Source organism: Polyodon spathula, chromosome 3, assembly GCF_017654505.1.
Source record: "Polyodon spathula isolate WHYD16114869_AA chromosome 3, ASM1765450v1, whole genome shotgun sequence".
In the NCBI taxonomy this organism is placed as follows: domain Eukaryota; kingdom Metazoa; phylum Chordata; class Actinopteri; order Acipenseriformes; family Polyodontidae; genus Polyodon; species Polyodon spathula.
In genome coordinates, this window is record NC_054536.1 from 87607201 (window position 1) to 87628992 (window position 21792).

At 36.7% G+C, this 21792-nt stretch overlaps 1 protein-coding gene across 6 annotated transcripts in view; it reads right to left on the reverse strand.

Annotated features, from left to right (window-relative positions):
- Positions 1-20667, reverse strand: part of LOC121313576 (thrombospondin type-1 domain-containing protein 7A-like) — a 191860-nt gene extending 171193 nt beyond the window's left edge. For 3 of the 6 annotated variants that reach the window (XM_041246256.1, XM_041246260.1, XM_041246254.1), the window contains exon 1: positions 20360-20666. The gene's annotated coding sequence lies outside the window, so the exon portion shown is untranslated. Of the gene's footprint in view, positions 1-13218; positions 13326-20359 lie in introns of those variants that run through there. The other 3 variants (XM_041246258.1, XM_041246255.1, XM_041246259.1) reach the window with 3 other exon arrangements.
- Positions 20668-21792: the final 1125 nt, after the last annotated feature.

A 21792-nucleotide genomic window follows, 5' to 3' on the forward strand; every position in this document is an offset into this window, starting at 1 on the left:
CCCATATTGATTCGGTTTTATTTTCTTTGTCCAGGTTTAACACCTGGGCTTCAAGACTGTTTCTTATGTATAGCGCTACCCCTCCTCCTCTTCTGTCCTGCCTGTCTTTCCTATACAGTGTATACCCACAAATATTATATTCGTCCCCATCACTCTCAGACAACCAAGTTTCTGTAACACCTATCACATCATAGTTACCTGTTAGTGCAGTAGCTTCAAGTTCTAGAATTTTGTTTCTGATACTTCTAGCATTTAGATAAATACATTTAATGGTTGTCTTACCTGAGTTGTTGTTCTTGTTTTGATGCGGTCTCCCTTCTGTTTTTTTGTTGATTTCTCCCCCCTTCCTTTCTAGTTTAAATGCTTCCGAACCTGCTCGAGGATCTTTTCTCCAAGTAGACTAGTTCCCTTGTTATTTAAATGCAGTCCATCCCGTCTATACAGATAGTCCTCGTTGTAGAATGTGGTCCAATGATCAAGATAGGTGAAGCCTTCCCGTGTGCACCACGTCTTCAACCATTCGTTTTGATTAATTATTTCCAGCTGTCCATATGGTCCTTTGCAAGGTGCCGGTAGTATACCAGAAAATACCACAGTTTTGGTTTTCTCTTTTAATTTCCTTCCTAGCTCTCTGAATTTGTTTTGCAGGGATTTTGGTCTGTCTCTTCCAATGTTGTTTGTACCGATGTGGACGACTACTACCGGGTCGTCTCCTGTTCGTTCTAGGAGCCTGTCCACGTTTTCAGTGATGTGCTTGACCGAGGCTCCCGGAAGGCAGCACACTGTTGTAGTAAGGGGGTCCAAACTGCGAACTGAACTTGCTGTGTTTCTCAATATGGAGTCCCCAACAATCATGACCTCCCTTCTTTTTGCTGTCTGGTCACCACTGTCAATAGGGTCCTGGATGTTGTTCCTTTCATTCTCTTGTTGTTGGTTCTGCTCATCACAATTCTGAAGTGACTCAAATCTGTTGGTTGTTTTGATTTCTGGTGGTTGTGTTTGACGAAGTTTCTTTTTTTCCCTGCTTCTGCCTACCTGAACCCAGCTGTTCTGACCTTCTATCTCCCTGGTGGCTTTCAGTCTGTTAGGGGTGATGCAGACTTCCATGAATTGTGGGTGTGCCAGTTCCTCAAGATCCTGTTGCTGTCTCACTTCTTCCAGCTCCATTTCTAGCATACTTACTAGTTTATGCAAATCCTGGATCGCGCGGCACTTTACGCACACTTGGTTTAGCTCCGCTGGGTTTTCTCGGATTTCCCACATCAAGCAGGTGTCACAGATTACTGGCTTGAAGACCATGTTGAGGGTTTTTTTTTTTTGAAGTTTAGTTTCTTCTGCAGCTGTCAACCTGCTTTCAAACTGCTTCGAAACTGCTCTGTACTTTTCCACGCTGTACTTCTCCCACTCGCTGTCGCTGGGAAGACTGCCTCGTTTAACTGCGTTGTTCTGCTGTGCTGTCGGCTCCTCCCCTCGCCCGTGTCTCAAAACGGCGCTGAATTTGAATCAGCTGCTCCGAGTTTCAGCTTGTTTGTTATCAGAAAAACACACGCGGCTGCTGTGTTTCCCCAATGTCCTCTGTTTTCTGATTAAAGCAATTCAAGATGCAATTTCTCCTTTCTGCTTCGAAACTGCTCTGTACTTTTCCACGCCTGTACTTCTCCCACTCGCTGTCGCTTCCACTCGCTGTCGCTGGGAAGACTGCCTCGTTTAACTGCGTTGTTCTGCTGTGCTGTTGGCTCCTCCCCTCGCCCGTGTCTCAAAACGGCGCTGAATTTGAATCAGCTGCTCCGAGTTTCAGCTTGTTTGTTATCAGAAAAACACACGCGGCTGTGTTTCCCCAATGTCCTCTGTTTTCTGATTAAAGCAATTCAAGATGCAATTTCTCCTTTCTGCTTCGAAACTGCTCTGTACTTTTCCACGCTGTACTTCTCCCACTCGCTGTCGCTTCCACTCGCTGTCGCTGGGAAGACTGCCTCGTTTAACTGCGCTACATTATTAATGTAATGTGTGGATCTATAGTACTCTCCCTCACGAGTAATCAAAATAGGGCTCCAAAAACATTCTTCTGCTAAAAAAGCAAGCACGGGCCAAAGGGTAGTATACTGCTAGGTTAAGATCAATTATGTATTATGTATTGAACACATAAGGTATTGCTCTAGTTTAAACTAGTCAAGATTTCCATTACATCAGAGTAGATGTTGAACTTCATGCTGATTTGAACTCAGCTCTCGCCAAGATAAGCACCAACTAAGACATAGCTTTGCAGTAAACTAATGTGATCCATCTGCATCTGCATCCATTTGCGTTGTTTTCCATCTGATGATGTAGATCTGCCTGGTGTTGATGGCTGAAGTGTAATGCTGGCTCCAGGGATCAGCTCATTTTGCCTCCCCAGCGCATCAGCTGATAATGTAGGAGGTTCCTCTATGTATATCATCTATATTTGACTTGCACGACAAACAAAATTGTATTAAACCCATTGCTTGAATTCAAAATGCTAATTTATTGTTAAAACAAAATGGTACAGTATGATTGGTTATTAAAAACATATATTGAAAAGCATCCATTGTATTCAATGACTGTGGATTGCTACTTTTAGTAATCAATCAATCTTATTTTAAATACCTCTTTCATAGTGGACCACCATCACAAAGCGCTTATTTAGTAAGGCTCCAGCAACAAAGCCTAACCTTGAGATAACCGTAGATAAATTATGTTTCAGAAAGGAAGCTGGCTGCCACTCATTCCAGTCACAGGGTTCTGTTGCGGTGTGTGGCTTTCATGGTCTTAGAAGAAAAGGTGTTGTTTTTGTAATATGTCCAAGGTGAAGGCAAGCTAGGGGAAAGTTACCGATAAGGACACATTTCTTATTTGGGTATGATATACGGAGGTTATTGGTTTGTTGTACTCTTGTGTCTTGTAATCTCTTGTAGTAACATATCTTATTAGCAGGGTGTGTGTCAAATACATGAAATTGTGAGTATGTTTATTAGAAGGACTAAGGTGATATCGAAGCTGTAATGGCAAAGTTACAGAAGAAAGAATCATTGAAGAAAGATGTAACTACAGGTTAGGTATAAAAAGGCTTGTTTATAGATCTTGTTTTTTAGAGCAGAGGAATGAAGGCTGCACACTGTGTTGTCTCTGAAATTGGTAACTATGTGCTTTTAATGCCTTTTTGTGTATTGTATGCTGATTCTGATATGTTTAGTAAAGTATCAGTATTAAACTGACTAACTGTATTATTGAGCGAAAAATTCTGGGTTAATCCACACAATAAGACTCACACTGGTTAACAGTGGTCTTGTGATTGGGTGATATACTGTATGTGTATTCAAATACTGTAAGGAGCTAGTATGAAAGAAAAAGCTAGTAGAATGGTGATTACTTTTATGGTGTTTTACAGCTTTGTGTGCATTCCTTTACCTGAAAGCACTTTCATGCTTTTTTTATGTAAGGGAGATCCACCTAGAGCTGCAAGATCATTCAGGCTGTTTCTTTTTTAATTTCAAACTGGAAACTGATTGAAATTAAGTGATGTACTAAACTAAAATTAAGTTATTGTTTTATGCAAAGAATGACTACTAGAATATAGCTGCATAGCTGAAATATTTGTTTATTTTGTTTTCAATATATATTCAAACACTCTCCCAGTATTGAAGTTCAGTGATGAATGCGTAATTGTCGCATCTTGTCATCTGCAATTCCCCACATGAAAATAAAATATTATAATACATTGGTATGTTTAAAATAACATGTTTGTATATTTAATATATTTCAAATAATAGGTTTTCCATTGTGAAGCCATATATTTTACATAAAAATAAATATTTTGGGTCTGATTTACAACAATGACTGTAGTGCTCCTATCTGGAATTTTAATAGTAAGATGATATAGTTTTAATGAAAGCAAACGATTCACCCATAAAACGCTTAGGTATTTGTACAGTGAATTTACTTTATAAATATTTATACATTATATACAAACAGCTCTACACTAATACCTTTTTATGTTATTGTAACAGGGGGAAGATCTGTGCTTACTCTTCTGGTGTGTTCACAGTGTTGCAGGAAGAGGGCAGCAGGCAGGGGGGGGGGGGGGGATTGCTAGCCCTATAAAACGTCTGGGAGAAATACCGTGAAAGAAATCTAAAAGAGAAGAAAACAAAAAAAAAACTATTGGTAGCGTGGAAACCTTGGGCAGACCCCCCAGGTATATCGACAGCAGGCGATATGAGGTGAGGGAGCGGCGAGTGTAGGACAGAGACCCGGGCCGTGCGGGTAGTGATTGCGGGGGTAATGCTGCCGAGTGCAGCACCTTTATTTTGTAGTTTGATTACTGTGTTTAATTTTCCTTTTTCTTTTGCCTTTTGCTTTTGATTATTCTTTTGAGCGCCTGTGAGTGCGCCCGCACTTGAACTGTTTACCGGCTTTGGTATTCCTATGGTCCTGTCTACCATTGCTAGTAGACAGGCCACGGAAAACAACGCACTCTGCAGGCTAACAGAAAGACAAACATCACTAAATAAAACTGGGCACCTGTGCGGTGTTGAACCTGTGTATCAGTGAATTACCCACCACCCTTCCACAGTCATGCATAAACATTAATCCCATATCCCAGTAATATCAGCTAAACATACTGAACTAGATGATGAGTGCCCTGTGTAAAATAGCCTAGGTAAGTCTCACACATTTTTGGAATCTGATACTTGCAAAAAAAAAAAAAAAAAAAAAAAAACGTAATGCTTATGTGGAGAAATAGTTTGATATCTGGTATCAAATTATTAAACAAGAGTGAGAGCGAGAGAGAACATTGATTCAACCCCTATATCATTTCGTCTTCATAAAACAGCAGATTAAAAGTAATAGCCACAGATGTTTACACGTGGTTTGAAGCAGGTGTAAAAGTGCTGTGATCAAATCAAGGATTTGTGGATATTATTAATCGTAGTAAATGAGAACAAAATTAGCAGTGATTACTAACTGAATACTCAATTAATGAAGGAATCACATATTAATGACCTGATGCACTTAATTACCATATTCATGAGCTAATGCAGTGCTATTTTTCAAAGATAACTGTACTTTTTAACAGAGCCACAAGGAAAGAGTTGTGTCAAATGGTTACAATGAAGGCATATTCTCAAAATGCAGATGCAAACCTCCCTTTAGTAAATGCAGTCCATTGTCTTATCTTTACTTTACATACAGATATTACTAGCCTAAATTGTCCCATGGTATCAGATGGTCATTCTTAAGGATACATATAAAACACATTCATGATAAAAGGTAGCACTGCAGCATAATGCAATACACTACCAAAAACTTGATTAAAAATGTATCTTGCTTCAGGGTCTTGCTTTTTACAGACATAGCTGGATGAGTCCTCTACTATAATTTATTCACATAGTATAGTAAAGACACATTTACGATATGCCAATATTATCACAATTTTACTCTTGGAAACATCCAATAGTAGTACAGTTGTACATGTTCAGATAGTAAATTGACTACAACGCTAAATACACTTTAGTTTCAGTGAATGATGTTAAATCAAGAAAGAAAAAAGAAGAGAACATTGCCTGCCATCAGGAGTCAAACTCAGTTATACTGACACCAGATACAAATGTAGCTACTGGATGTTTTACTGGAAAGGAGGACCCCTATTATTAGTATTATTTATTTCTTAGCAGACACCCTTATCCAGGGTGACTTATAATTGTTACAAAATGTCACAGTACAAAGTACCCCATTATAAAATATCATATTACAAGTTATCACATTATAAAACACCACATTACAGAATATCATAACACAGATAAGATCAGTCACAAAACTACAATAAGATCAAATTCAAGTAAGAGCCAAATAAAAAATACAGAAAATATAAGAGAGCTGACTAACAGCAGTTAAAACTGATAGTAAATATTTGCTTATATGAGTAAAGTCCAGTAAGAACACGTAATATTTTCAGTATTATATTGAATTAATTGTCACCAATGTTCATGACATATAAATAGGGTTTCCAAATTCTGGTTGTAACCAATAGACTGATAAAATACCCCAGATATAAAAAAGAATATCCAATATATTTAATTATATCCAATAAACACAGGAAACACACTGAAATGGTTACTAAAATCATGTTTTCATCCCTTTCCGAGTACAGTTAATTATACAATGTCCCTCCTTCCTGACTTTTATCTAGCATCAATTCGTTCTGAATACTTTAAACCCAACCCAAACTACTGAGTGGCAGCAAATTCCTACATTTGTATTGGAGACTCTGCAGACAGGGTGGACCGTGCACGCTTGCAAGATTTAAAACAAGATTACAGTTAGATATAGAGGTTTGTTTTCGCTTGTGGGATTTAGAGCAAATTACAAATTGTTATCATTAACATTAATGATATATTACATATAGTGGTAATGTGACTGGCGGTCAAGGCTGACCAGCTGCACAAATAGCAACCCAGACACAACAAACTGTAGTTCAGTGTTTTCTGCATACTTTTAATAAACACAAATCAAACAAAACACAGGACAAACATAACAGTTTGAACAAAAACTCTCCTAAACACACCCAGCACAAGTACAACACCCAAGCACAGCTATGCCGGTGTTCCACACGTACTCACTTTGTACTCACAGCACACTCCTCCTCTACTCCTAAATCTCCTACACATCTAACACCAAACATTCATTACTTTGTTCTTTTATAGGGCGTGACTAGGGGTGATTGGCAAACAATCATTCCATTACCATCTGGCCACATTCCACACTTTTCCAGTCACACCTCAATCACTCAATTAAACACAATTTCCACCACCTGACACCCACACACACATGCACCCATATGCAGAGCCTCTACTCTGCACACATCCTCCCCCTAATCTGTCACAATATATATTAAGCCTAGGGTTTTCTGGGGGAATCAAACTTGTCGGTACACAGATAAATGCTCTTAATTACATCTAGACTACATGTTTTAAAAATCTAAATCTGTAATGAGGATTACATGTGTGCAGCACATGTATGCATAGCGTTATTATCCAGTGACCAGAGATAAAGCTAATGTTGTCTCGGAGCTAGTTATATTAAGCTTGGGAGGGAGGGCATAAACATAAATCACTGGTATCACAGCAGTCCCTCTGTTAAAACCACAGTAATCACTCCACTGGGACATGGCACACAAAGGTCTTTACCTCTGATGGGAGCCCAGTCGTAAGCCTTTCATATTGTTTAATTGACAAGTAAGGAAAGTTTCCAAGTGTGGCTTGCTATAGATGCTACCTATCTCTGATTTACTAACATTATCTGAGTCTTATAATGTAACATTGCAGTAATTTATTTAACAAATGAAACAAATAATAACAATTTCTGTATCGCAATATAACTGTATAACTGTTGTATCGCTGCAACCCTACTTTAAACTCAACTTCACTCTTTCGTACCATCTCTACTAGCTGATCCTACAGCCCATTTTACACATACAAAGATTACTGAACCTTAGCATGTAAACTGAAAAAAAATACTACCAAGCCCAAAGCAAAGATGACAGGTCTGAAAACAGTCCTGTCTAGTTTTCTGTGACCATTCTTAAACTAGAAGATTCACAAGATCTCATTCCCTATGTAAGATGCTACTGCACATAGATAGATGTTCCCCTTAACCCGGAGTCTGGTTTCACAGACTTTGATTAGCTCTGATCTTGGCTTACCCTACCTAAGTAAAATTAGGTTTTCCAACATAAATCGTGTTCAGTGCAACCATTCTGTAAACTCAAAATGAACCTGCAAGTTGTTTCCCATACTTTTCCCATACTTTTAGTCGACAAAATTAACAGACCTTAATTTTTTTAAAAGGAATAAAAAGCAGATAAAAATCAACTGTTCTTTCCTACACCTGTTCAATTTTACACTGTTACACTGGAGATCACAAAGTACATCAAAATAAATTCCAGAATTTAAGTTAAAAATCCAAAGCCATTGATGATTAAGTCATTTCAAAAGAAATCTCAACATCTTTTAACTTTCCTTTGCAAATTTCCTAAAGAGAAACGGAAATCATATCACTGTGCTTTAATTAGTGGATGGGCGTCTTAACTTCTGTACAAAGGGGTTCAGTCTATGAATGTAGGGAATATACAGACAATATCAATTACAGATAAAGATTATATGCTCATCTCAAGAGTACTTAATAAATGTACAAGCATAACTTCAAACAGCTAAGGATGGTCATGATTCACAGCCTCAGTTTCCCTATCTCTATATTGTAGTTTTGTGTATGCTAGTGTAAGTTCTGTTTTGGCACTGTGTAAGCCACTTAATAGTGTCTCAACTCCTTCTTGTGGTCTGAGGTAATACAACCACTTATTTCTACTACACTAAAGATTAATTTTTTTATTTTGTTTTACAAAAAGGTTTTATGGTTTTGAAAAAAACATTGAATAGACACCCACCATCCACACATTATCATCTTCACATTGCATGCAGTGCGGTATTACCTTATTCGTGCACGCTTCTTGTTTTTGCTGTGTCATTCGACACAAAATAAGTAAGTAAGTAAGTAAAATCAGCTGCCAGAGACCTTTAAGTGTAAGTCAACATTTCTTATGAAAAATAAAAATAATAACATCTGAGGGAGGAAATTTTATACTCAGTGACACAAAAGGTTTGTTAAAAAGCACCAGTAAGCCTCATAACATTAATCAACCCCCGTTTCATACATTGCTCTCACTTATAATGTGAAGAATTTCTTTATTTCCCCTTGTGAGTTGCAAAAACAAAAAACGAAAATCCTAAATGCCCACTCCTGTTTTGCTTGGCAGTTGTTGTGTACATGGGAATAAGAATTAATTTGGTGAAGAGGAAATGGGTGTGATGGAAAATAACCCTTAAACTAAAGTTTTATAAGTCAAGTCCACATAAACCGGAGTTCACAGTGGTATATTTCAGCACACACTTTACAGAGACAATAAAATGTAATGGAACCTCATATAGTGACCTGTTAAGAAAGTCTTTACATGACTAAATATTTGCAAGTTTTAAAAGTAAGCAGAATTAACATACTGTAAAGTAACACACTAGATGGTATCATTAAAGAGTGTCCACAATAATCATCTAACAAAGCTCATGTTGCCATTACCTGTAGACATTTGTAAAAAACACATAAACACACGTACCTCCTAAAATGTAGGAGTGTGTATCTGCTAATGTTCAGAAAACTAAGAGCTGTTCAATTCCCCAAAGTCCCAGATTACACCTCTAAAGAGTTGCAGAAAAGCTGAGTTTTTGACTGGTAATAGTCAAAGTTTATTTTTAAAAATGCAATTTGCATGTACACTTATTGGCTTACACCTGTAAAATTCCTAATTATCAGCATCTATATTGGTAAGCACCTGTTAACCTAAAAGCTCCCAATTGACCTTCAATGACAAAACGGTATGATTTGAGCTTAGATCCAATCATATCTGGAGAAAAAACACAAACAATGTCTTTAATACACTTAGATTAATGACCCATTTAACTATGCAGTCAGTGCCAGATTTTCTTATATTGTAGGAAACAAATAATTTTCAAAGTAGTAATTGGCTCGTTAATATTTATGGACTTCCCAAGGTTGAGCCACTGACTCACTGGAAATTACAAAGTAAATAATTTTTCTGTGATGATAGTGGGGCAGGCAATTAAATATTTAATGTAAACTAGACATTTAAGTCTTTAAGAGCAGGCCATTAAAATACTGGAGCAAAGCAACACACTTAAGTACACACTGTGTAATAATTTGTAGTTAGTTGTTCGTAAAACCTAATTATAGACTTAAGGCCTTTGCCCACTGGATCCATTCTGTCATTTAGAATCCGTCATCCGAAGAAGTCGTGTGTCAATCCATTGCACACGAGATGCGTTAATATCGCACTTCAGAGCTTTAAATGTTAAATGTAGTATAAACTTAATGATCAGCAAACGCTGATGGAAAATGTTTCTACTAGTCTACAATAATGTTGTTACGCAATACACAAAAAAAAAAAAATATGACATTACACAACATATGACCAATATTACATTTTTCAAACACTCGCTCCTGTAAAATATATATATATATATATATATATATATATATATATATATATATATATATATACACACACACAAAAGTTGAGAAGCTAGCAATGAGCTACCGAAAATACTTTCCATCACTTTCATGTACTGCCCCTCTTTTCTGACTGTTAGCCCTGACTGCTCTTGCCCTGTCACACTTCTTTCTCTGATATGTGTCTTCAGTTTAGGCCATTGTTTCTTTACTTCCTCGACTACAATTGAAGTAAAAAGTATATGCTTGTAATAACCTATACTGCACAAAATCCACGTTTTCATGTTTGATAGAACATATAATTCATGCCCAAGTCCACAGCAACGTCTTTCTATATGTGTTCTTTTTTTTTTTTTTTACAAAGTCTTTGTAATCTTTGTTGGATTTATCATAGTCATTTTTGGCGGTACACACAATTAGATTTTCCATTTTGTCCAGGGTACTGAAAGAACCCAATCATTTTTCAATGGTCACTGTCATTTTTAATGTTCGTCAAGTCAGATCAAATCAAACTTCTTTCGATTCCAAAATTTTAACTTCCAAAATGACGTAGTGGTATATATATATATAATATATATATATATATATATATATATATATATATATATATATATATATATATAAATACACTAAATTTAAAACAAATCCAAGAGAGAATATGCTTAAAACCCAGTGATATACTTAAATGAATTTGGCCTATTGCAACAATTTCTATCAGTCTCACTAATTAGGGCAAAAAGCCTTGGGGGTCTGCAGGTAGCCGATTCGAGTCCAGACTATTCCACTGCTGACTGTGGATGGGAGTTCCCAGGGGGTGTTGCACAATTGGCTGAGCATCGCCCTTGGGGGGAGGGCCTAGGTCGGCCAGGGTGTCCAGAAACCCCTGTAGACTGGCTGGGCACCTGAGTACCTTCCTGTAAGCTACCTGGAGCTGCATGGGCCTGCAACGCTGTAGCTCTGAGGTGGCTGCATGGTGGGCCCGCAGAGTGAAAAGAAGAGGATGGCTGAGGGCACACATTTAGGAGGACGCGTGTGTCTGTCTTCGTCTCTCCCGATAAGTTTAAATAAGTTTCCAAGGATACTCCATGAACAGTACAGTAGTTATATCATGAACGTTATTGGCATATGCTGTAATAACAAGCACAACATACACAGGTTTAAGGGCCTAAGTGGCGGTAATTTAGCCTGAATTATGGGAGGAAAATTGAGATGACTGTGTTTGGTATTTCCCAAAGTGTTACATCCTATTTAGGGATAAACATATGAGAGAAAGATAAAAGAAAACATGGCGAAATGATTTAGTTGAAATAATTAATTTAGGATGAAATAATTAAAGAATGAAACTGAAATAAAAACAATAAAAAAATTAAAAAAACATAAAATATAATCATACTCCAAAGGCTTGGGAACAACAAATAGACCTTCAGCCATGACAACTTCTGAAAGCCAATCATAGCAGTATCACACACATATAAAGTACAGTAGTCTTCGCGTATAGGAACACCTCCTAAGGGAAACCCTTGTGGTGAAACTGATTTTTCCCATTGTAAATGCTACGGCTAGAGAAACAGGAACTTCGCTTCAAAGAACACTTTTTTATTATTAAAAGAACACATATTATTATTACTATTATTATTTGTTTATATTGCAGACAACTTTATCCAAGGCGACTTACAGACTAGGGTGTATGAACCATGCATCAGCTGCAGAGTCACTTACAACAACGTCTCATACGAAAGACAGAGCACAAGGATGTTAAGTGACTTGCTTAGGGTCAGACAATTAGTCAGTGGCTGAGCCGGAATTTGAACTGGGGACTTGCTGGTTACAAGCCCCTTTCTATAACGAGAGATAGGCTTGGCAGAGGCCTAGATTATCTGGAAATCACTCAGATAAAATTTTATACAGGCAACTACGAAATAAAAGTACAGCTCTCACACGGAAAGCAAAAGCTGAATATTTTTTAGATTACATAGATACAAACTTAGAAAACCCACAAACTTTTTGGCAGGGCATCAATAAACTATTAAATAGGTTGTCACCACGCACTTAAATTTGCATGGAAAAATATATGATGATCCAGTGCAAATCTCTAATGCTTTTAACCACTACTTCACAAACTTAAGTGAATACACAAGTAAATAAAAACAAATCTTGGTCATGAAACCCTTATTGACCGTATTCCTGAAACGTCTTTTAAATGTCAAGCCGGTAATTGAGGAATAAGTATATAAACTTTTAATGCAAATTGATGCTTCCAAAAAGCACGTGCAAATGGGATAGAACCTAGTCTCCTTAAGGTAGCTGCCTACCCATTGAAAAATCAGCAAGCTACATTAATTAATAGGTCTCTTATGTCTGGCGAAATGCTATACCAGCTAAAACAAGCATTAACATTTCCCATATTTTAAAGTGGGGACATCAGAACGCCTGGTAACTATAGACCTATATCTATCAAAGAGTATCGAAAAAATCATACAAACCCAATTGACTAATTACCTAACAACAAATAATTTATTTACAGATTATCAATCAGGTTTTTGAAAAGCTCACAACAGCTTTATTAAAATTAACAAATTATATATATATCTCAGGCTATGGGTGAAAATAAACGTATTGGTGCCATTTATATTGACTTTTCTAAGGCTTTTGACCTAGTTGACCATATAATACTTCTCAATAAGTTCAATAACCTTGGAGTAACGGGTCTTTCATTGTTATGGTTTAAATCATATCTAATGGAACGTACCCAAGCAACTGTCTATGAAAAAAAGAAATCCGACCTTATGCCTATATCCCTGGGAGTCCCACAAGGATCAATTCTTGGACCTCTCTTATTTTCTATTTTTATTAATGACATACCCACAATCTGTAAGAAAAGTTCAGTATGTATGTATGCGGATGATATGGTGGTGTACTACAGATCTGATAATGTCCATGATTTAACTAAGATACTACAGAGTGATTTTCAGGAACTTCAAAAATGGTTTGATGATAACGGTCTGATCTTAAATGAAAAAAAGACAAATATCATGTTATCTGGCACAGAGAAATTGATACAAAACAATAGCACAAGTTTTTCATTATCACACGTAAGACTATGCTACTGGAGAGAGTTGATACCTTTAAATATTTAGGGGTTTATATTGACACAACTCAGTGACCCCTGTGGCCGATTGGGCACCTGTGGCTCTGCAGTGGAGCCTCCATATCTGTGTTGTCCTCTGGCACAATAGGTCTGGTAGCCTCACTGTGGATCTGCAGAGCGAAAAATAGATGGATTGGTGGGAGCACATTTCGGAGGACGCGCGCTCCAGCCTCCATTCCCCGAGTCAGAAGGGTGGGGAAGAGGGGGGGGTTGCGAGCGGTGAGCTGGGGATACAGATAATAATTGGCCACACTAAATTGGGGAGAAAACCGAGGTAAAAAACTTGAGACGACTAAATTAAAAAAAAAAAAAAAAAGATTGATATAATGGTTAATGGGATCTATAGGTTTGTACTCCAGTGTACCCCACTAGAGCAACATTGCAGCTTATACTCCAGGTTAAATTTATTGACACCTGCTAACAGAAGGATCTATCACTGGTACCTGACTCTCCTTAAAGGGGCACAAAATGCACTGCCTGTTTATTTAAACATTTTTTTTTTCAGGAGTTTTTGGGTAGGTACAGTTTGCGCAATGACAGTGGTACTAAATATTTTAGAACACCTACAGTGAAGAGTGTTGTGGGTAGAAAATAGTTTGCTTTTGCTGCAGTCTCTGACTGGAACCACTTGCCAGTTAATCTTAGAACAGAGACCTCACGTAGTAATTAAAAAAAAAAACAACTTTTACCCATATTTATCCAAGCCCTGTATGTGTACTGTATGATTTTACTGAACTGCTCGTTGAACTGTGTTGTGTTTTATGTATTTATTTATTACTGTGTTGTGTTTTATGTTTATTTATTACTGATTGATTGTATTTATGGTGTCTTCTGTTTTTGTCGGTGGAAAACTGTAAATGTATTGCCCTTGCCAAAACATCTATGAAAACTAGCTAAATTAGCTCATATGGCTTTCCTGAATAAAGAATTTTCAAAAAAAATAAATTAATAAATAACATAAGAACATAAGAACACAAGAAAGTTTACAAACAAGAGGAGGCCATTCGGTCCATCTTGCTTGTTTGGTTGTTAGTAGCTTATTGATCCCAGAATCTCATCAAGCAGCTTCCTGAAGGATCCCAGGGTGTCAGCTTCAACAACATTACTGGTGAGTTGATTCCAGACCCTCACGATTCTCTGTGTAAAAAAGTGCCTCCTATTTTCTGTTCTGAATGCCCCTTTGTCTAATCTCCATTTGTGACCCCTGGTCCTTGTTTCTTTTTTCAGGTCGAAATAGTCAATATTTTTTGGAATTTTGAATGCTTGAATTAGGTCGCCGCATAGTCTTCTTTGTTCAAGACTGAACAGATTCAATTCTTTTAGCCTGTCTGCATATGACATGTTTTTTAAAACCAGAATAATTCTGGTCGCTCTTCTTTGCACTCTTTCTAGAGCAGCAATATCTTTTTTATAGCGAGGTGACCAGAACTGCACACAATATTCAAGATGAGGTCTTACTAGTGCATTGTACAGTTTTAACATTACTTCCCTTGATTTAAATTCAACACTTTTCACAATGTATCCGAGCATCTTGTTAGCCTTTTTTATAGCTTCCCCACATGGTCTAGATGAAGACATTTCTGAGTCAACAAAAACTCCTAGGTCTTTTTCATAGATTCCTTCTCCAATTTCAGTATCTCCCATATGATATTTATAATGTACATTTTTATTTCCTGCGTGCAGTACCTTACACTGTTCTCTATTAAATGTCATTTGCCATATGTCTGCCCAGTTCTGAATCTTGCCTAGATCATTTTGAATGACCTTTGCTGCTGCAACAGTGTTTGCCACTCCTCCTACTTTTGTGTCGTCTGCAAATTTAACAAGTCTGCTTACTATACCAGAATCTAAATCATTAATGTAGATTAGGAATAGCAGAGGACCTAATACTGATCCATGTGGTACTCCACTGGTTACCACACTCCATTCTGAGGTTTCTCCTCTAATTAGTACTTTCTGTTTTAACCATGTTAATCACTCCCTAATCCATGTACATGTGTTTCCTTTAATCCCTACTGCGTTCAGTTTGAGAATTAATCTTTTGTTTGGGACTTTGTCAGAAGCTTTCTGGAAATCTAAATATACCATGTCATATGCTTTGCAATTATCCATTATTGATGTTGCATCCTCAAAAAAATCAAGCAAGTTAGTTAGACATGATCTCCCTTTCCTAAAACCATGTTGACTGTCTCCCAGGACCCCGTTACCATATAGGTAATTTTCCATTTTGGAACTTATTATAGTTTCCATAAGTTTGCATATAATAGAAGTCAGGCTTACTGGTCTGTAGTTACCTGGTTCAGTTTTGTTTCCCTTTTTGTGGATCGGTATTACGTTTGCAATTTTCCAGTCTGTCGGTACCACCCCTGTGTCAAGAGACTGCTTCATGATCTTGGTTAGCAGTTTGTAAATAACTTCTTTCATTTCTTTGAGTACTATTGGGAGGATCTCATATGGCCCAGGGGATTTGTTTATTTTAAGAGCTCTTAGTCCCTTTAACGCTTCTGCCTCGGTTATGCTAAAGTTATTTAAAACTGGATAGGAACTTGATGACATGTGGAGCATGTTGTCCGTATCCTCCTTTGTAAAAACTTGTGAAAAGTAATAATTTAATATATTTGCTACTTTTTTTCTTGCCATTGGACCACACAGTACACTGATACAGTACTGTTTTGTAATCTGATTACTCATCATCATCAAACTTAAATTAAAATGCTTCATTCAGTCTTTTCAAATGTGACTTGTCATCGTGAGAGTGTCTTGAGGCACACTGATTATTTTACTAATCTTTCTTGAACCGCTGTCATATGACTGACTTGTTTTGCATTCGGATTTCCATGAGTGCACCACATCGCTACAAAATGCCATGGAAACAAACGGCAAAATGCGCCACTGTTTCTCTTGCTAAACAAAGTTGGAAATTGTTCGAGCTCTTGAAAAAAACATGAATCAGACACAACTGTCCGAGCAATTTGGTCTTTCCCGTTCTGGTGAGTTGCTTCACCATTCTGTTAAATAATGTGCATGTTTTGAATTTTTCTGGTGCATGTTTTAACATGTGTAGGGATGCTGTGTTCATTTCGTTTCACAGTTACTTTATTATTATAGTTTATTAACATATACTTGCCTATTGCTTTACTTTTACTTATTCAGTTAATTTCATATGTTGATGCACGTGCGTCATGACAAGTAATACATGTTAGTTTATTTATTGATTGATTCATATTGTGTCTGGTGGTTAACTCTGTCTTTGAGAACACTTCAGCTATAGGAACACTTTGTTTGCTTCCTGAGGGGTGTTCTCTTAGCCAGAGGCTATTGTAATTGAAAACGTATGCATTTCAGTTTAATTTTGTTTTGTTGTAACACATTTTCTTTCATAATCTAAAGTAATCTTTAGTGCTAAATTAAGAGCTTTAAGCATTAGCCATTCTTAGTGACAACCATTTTACTTAATTTTCCAAAGTAATGCCTTTGTTCTCTGGTATACTGCCGATACTGCCTTTGTTATTCCTGGCCTTGTGTCACTTGTCACAGCTCATTTTACTGACTGATTGTATCTGCATTTGCATTTTCACAAGAATAATAGCTGGAAATGATTACATTAGTCAGGTGGGTGGAGTATTCCGGTTGTCAATAGAAATCACATGACATATTATTTTACAAGCTCTCTGGAAAAAAACATTTCAGGAAAATCCCACACAGCCAGCTCATATTCACATGCTGTACTACAAGCCTGTGAACTATAATTGACATATCACATTTACCAAACACTTAATTTGATTTGTATTGAAAGGTCATGCCTCAGAGTATTCACCATGACATAAATTAAGTCCTCTCTCAATCACAGCACTGTACTGCAAAAGAAATGAATAGTGTCTATTTATGTAATCTAAATATGTCCCCACCCCCCACCCCTTTAATGTTTTTGATTGTTCTTGGGTAGAATTTTTGTATTAAAGGAAATTTATTTGCTGCACAAGACTAAATATTGTTTTTGCAACTGTAGCTGGGGACACTATACATATGATGTGGCTTATCTTGCAGTGTGCTGAATTTGTGTACTGGCACAGAACATGCCATGGGAAATTCCATGCTGCCTTTTAAAAAATTCCCATAAGGGCGCTGTTATCTTCAATCCAATTTTCACTCATCAAACCTAAGCAATAGATGTTAGCAACTACTGAAGCCTGGAGGCAAGGGCCCAGACTGGGAACTCTCCAAATGTACTTGTTGGGTGCTTGACTAGTAGTGGTTGCAACGTCTAAAGGCTTAAAGATTCAAACCATGACCTTATAGCTTACTCCAAACGGCATTGCTTTTACTACAGGAAAGTAGCTGGGGAGATTCTGAGTGGTTTTCAACCTTGGTATTCTTTCCCTTACAAACAGTCCTGGATGTTGTTCCAATAATTTGGAGCCAATCACTGGAGCTAAACACTTATTAATGTTGAAATAATTATGCTATTTGAGTCTTTTAGTTATTTAAATTTATCTATATCTCAGAATGGTGTCAAAGATAAGGCGTGGGAACAGGGCTGTTTTATCTGGGCCCCTATGATGTCAGTTTTTCTTTGATCTGACTCTCATTTCTAATCCACCCAACCCTTAGGATAGCAGTGTGGAACCCTGAAGCCAAAGATGGCAGTAATTGAACTTGACTGAAATAATCAGAATACAGCTGTATGCCAAATAAGAACACAACCTAAAGTCGGTATTTAACTCTGCAATTGACAAATCACAAACTGCACTTTTGAAATGCATCAATTTAAGTTTTCCATTTCCAGAATTAGCTGCTACAGGATGTTAGAGGGAAGCTGGGATGTCTTGTTAAAACATGGAAACCTCTCAAAATATGTTATATGACGTTAGCAAATGAAATAGCTAAACTATTGAATAATACAATGATTCTGTGCATTTGTTCAGTGTACCAAGCATTTTTCATTTGAAATCTCCCAAGCTATTTTGGGGTCCCAAATATTGGTCTCATCTTTTGTATCTTTTGTATGTCATCTCATGTAAACCAAATAGCCACGTTTCACAGCCAAATTAATTTGTTCTTAACAAACTTGATTGTCAGTACGTAGCTTACACTTTTAATTTATACCGGTGTTGTGTTATTTTCAGGAGTGCATTGAAACATGGTACACAGTGTACCGCGCTTGCTTGTGCATGCGTAAAAAACTTCTGTTAAGAAAGCAGGGAAAAGCTCATTCAGATCTAGTGTGTTATATTGTTTTTGGTCTTTTACATTTTTTTTTTTATTGCATTTATCATATTTTCCAGTCTTTTACAACATTTTAAATGCAAATTTTATGATGTTTTACACCATTAAGAGAATAACATGCAAACATTTATCATATGCAATACATTGGGTCTTGTAAAATTGTTTACTTGTGTAACTTTGCAGTGACTTCTCATTTTGTCTTGTTCGCTGTGATTGTTTTTTCTTTTACGATAAACTGATTTTCTGTTTCCAGTTTAAGTTTGCAAAAAATAATGTATAATTAACTTTAGCATTTGCTAAAAATGTTCCTGCAAACCTTATGACTATAGCAATTGATTGCACCTGTACCCAATCTGACAGCTTACCACTCTCTGACATTACACGGGTCACATTTTTGGTACATGTACTACATTCTGACGGTGTACCAATTTCTGTCCCTACATCAGTACCTTTTAAAATCATAATTAATAAAAAGAATGCATTTGGCTATAAACCCATTGTTTGTTTGTTTTTTAAATAAACATTACATCGCAAACTGTAACTTACACAAAGCATAGAGAGGTCATCTTTTCAAAAAGTGGAATTACTGGAAGTGTTTTTCCTTTCTGGTTTATTTTATTTTTATTTTGTGAGTGTGTGTGTGTGTGTGTGTGTGTGTGTGTGTGTGTGTGTGTGTGTGTGTGTGTGTGTGTGTGTGTGTGTTGCTTTTTTAACGTATTTCCATTATTATCGATGTTTGCTCCTGTTTGGCAGAGCAAGGATAATTTAAAAGGGCGTGGCCTTCATAGCCATACGAATGAACACGAGTATTTGATTGTGTGCTCCGGAGCATAACCAGACAAGGATCAACTGACAACAGTTAACGAGAGCAAGTGAGGAGCATATTAGCTTACAGAAAATGGAGCCGAACAAAATCTTTGAAAATAAGTGATAACCATATAGTGAGAACAGGGCAGTGCATTTGTCACTTTTAAGTACACGTATCACTGTTACATGCTTCACTGAAGGGTAAAATAATAAGAAATGTACGGAATTGTGAAAGAGGCACATTCCTGTTCTTACACCTTAAACCTTGAGTTAATATTTGTTTTACAAAAACAAAACAAAACAAACAGCAAAACAAAAACAACAACAGCAAAGCACCCATAGTAACAATTTCAGATCATGCACTAGCCTTAGCTACAATGTAAATTATGACTGTGAACAAAACAGGTGTATAAGAAATATGATCCCAGTTCTGTATCAAATCTCATGAACTCTCTCTCTCTCTCTCTCTCTCTCTCTCTCTCTCTCTCTCTCTCTCTCTCTCTCTCTCTCTCTAAATAAATATAATAAATATATATATATATATATATATATATATATATATATATATATATATATATATATATATATATATATATATAAACAGACGGACAGACTATAGCAAATAATATTATTATTTATTATATACGTTTGATCCAATACATAGAAATTTTTAAAAATGTCCTTGGCTGCCCTTATCGTACACTGGATAAAATGTACGTCAGTAATTAAAATGATATTAGGTTTGGGCACCTGAGAGATAAGCAGAAAAAATAACTTTGAAACTTACACTGTCAAATAAAAATAAGAATAAAATTAATAAAACACGCAATGAAATCTATCGATATTGAAAAAAGGGGGTTTTATATAAAGCCTGAGCATTTTAGAAAGAAGTGTACTGTTCAAAAGTCTACCTAACCATAACAAACCATTAGCAAGATCGACATGTCCCAAAACTGATATGCAAGTGATTTACTGTCTAAAGGTTTTAGACGAATCCAGACTGCAGCAGTTGAGTTACAAAATCAGAGCCCATTGCAGAGGTTCTATTTCAATCGTTTCATGCAGGGAGGATCTGATACTCACCGTTTATCTGCAGGTGATTCCGGATGACAGATAAAGGGAATGTTTATGAGGGTCCTGGTGTCTCCTTGTATTGCTACGAGGGATCAGAAACAACTCGTCTTGCTTATGCATAGTAACTTATCTTCCCGTCCTTTCTACGGTTTATCTGCAATGCAGATGCAGCGTCCTAAAAGCACACAACTTACACTACATCACAAAGGCAAGTGGCGAACCTTCCGCCAACAACGCATTGGTATCTTTCCAGTTAATGCCATCGCATACGCTGCAAAAAGTGGTGTCAGGTGAGTCTCGGATTTGTTGAAATGAAAGTAGTCGTGTATGAATTACTTCTGAATTGGACTATACAAAGCAGCCGCACGCTTATATCTTTTAAGCTACTTTGTCTCCAAAGTAGTCGTAATAATAATAATAATAATAATAATAATAATAATAATAATAATAATAATACACTTTTATTTAAAAAAAGAAAAAAAAGAAAACAAAAAGCACTGCTTGCCATTAACATGTTAAGCAACATCCAAGCAGATTCAAAATGGGTTTAAATCTTTAGGACATTAAATTACATTAAACTGGGATAACTAAAAACAAAAATATTCATAAAACAACTTTTCCTTAAGAGGCTTTCAAAGATGTATAGCATAAGAAGCTGTAAGGATATACAGTACCAGTCACTAATCACGTGTTATAACAAACAAAAATAGGTCATACTGTATATTTATATACTGTAAATAATCAAATGCCTGTGATTACCAAGATGTACTGTAGCTTCACATAGCCTACCCATCTCCTCCAGGTGAGAATAATGTAATTCAGTGGGGTGAAATAAGAATTTTCCTGGGAACTTCAGAGAAATTTCAACTTGGACTCGTCTGACCCTCTTTATAAAGAGATGGACAAAGATTTTCACATTTGTGAGAATATGTGTCACCATATATTGAGTTGTATCCTCGTGTTGTCTAAGCCTTCGCAAGAAATGCTAATGTGATTATCCTGGAAGGTGCTGTAACAACTGTAATATGTGAAGGGAACCCTTTCAATACATGTACCTCTTGTTTACATGCTGCTCCAGATTCAAATGAAACACAGTACAGTAATGTGATTTAGGTAGTTGTGAACAGCACTGCCATCTCCTGCCATTTGCAAAGGTAACTCATTTGCAAATCCATGCAAGCAGTAGCGCTTGCCTGGTTAAGACTTAGCTGGTCACATTTTCCTTTTTTGTTGTTTTCATAGATTGCTGAAAAGTGCAGCAAATTTTTATTTATTTATTTATTTACTTTTTTTTTTTTTGTATGTATTTACTTTGCAGATAGTGGGGTGCCAAGCAGCAGGGTTTTGATTAAGGCAAAATAATTATCAGACCTACAGGTGTCAAGGAAACTTAAAATAAGCACCTCTTGGTGACCTCAATGGTTATACTTTTGCTGATGAAG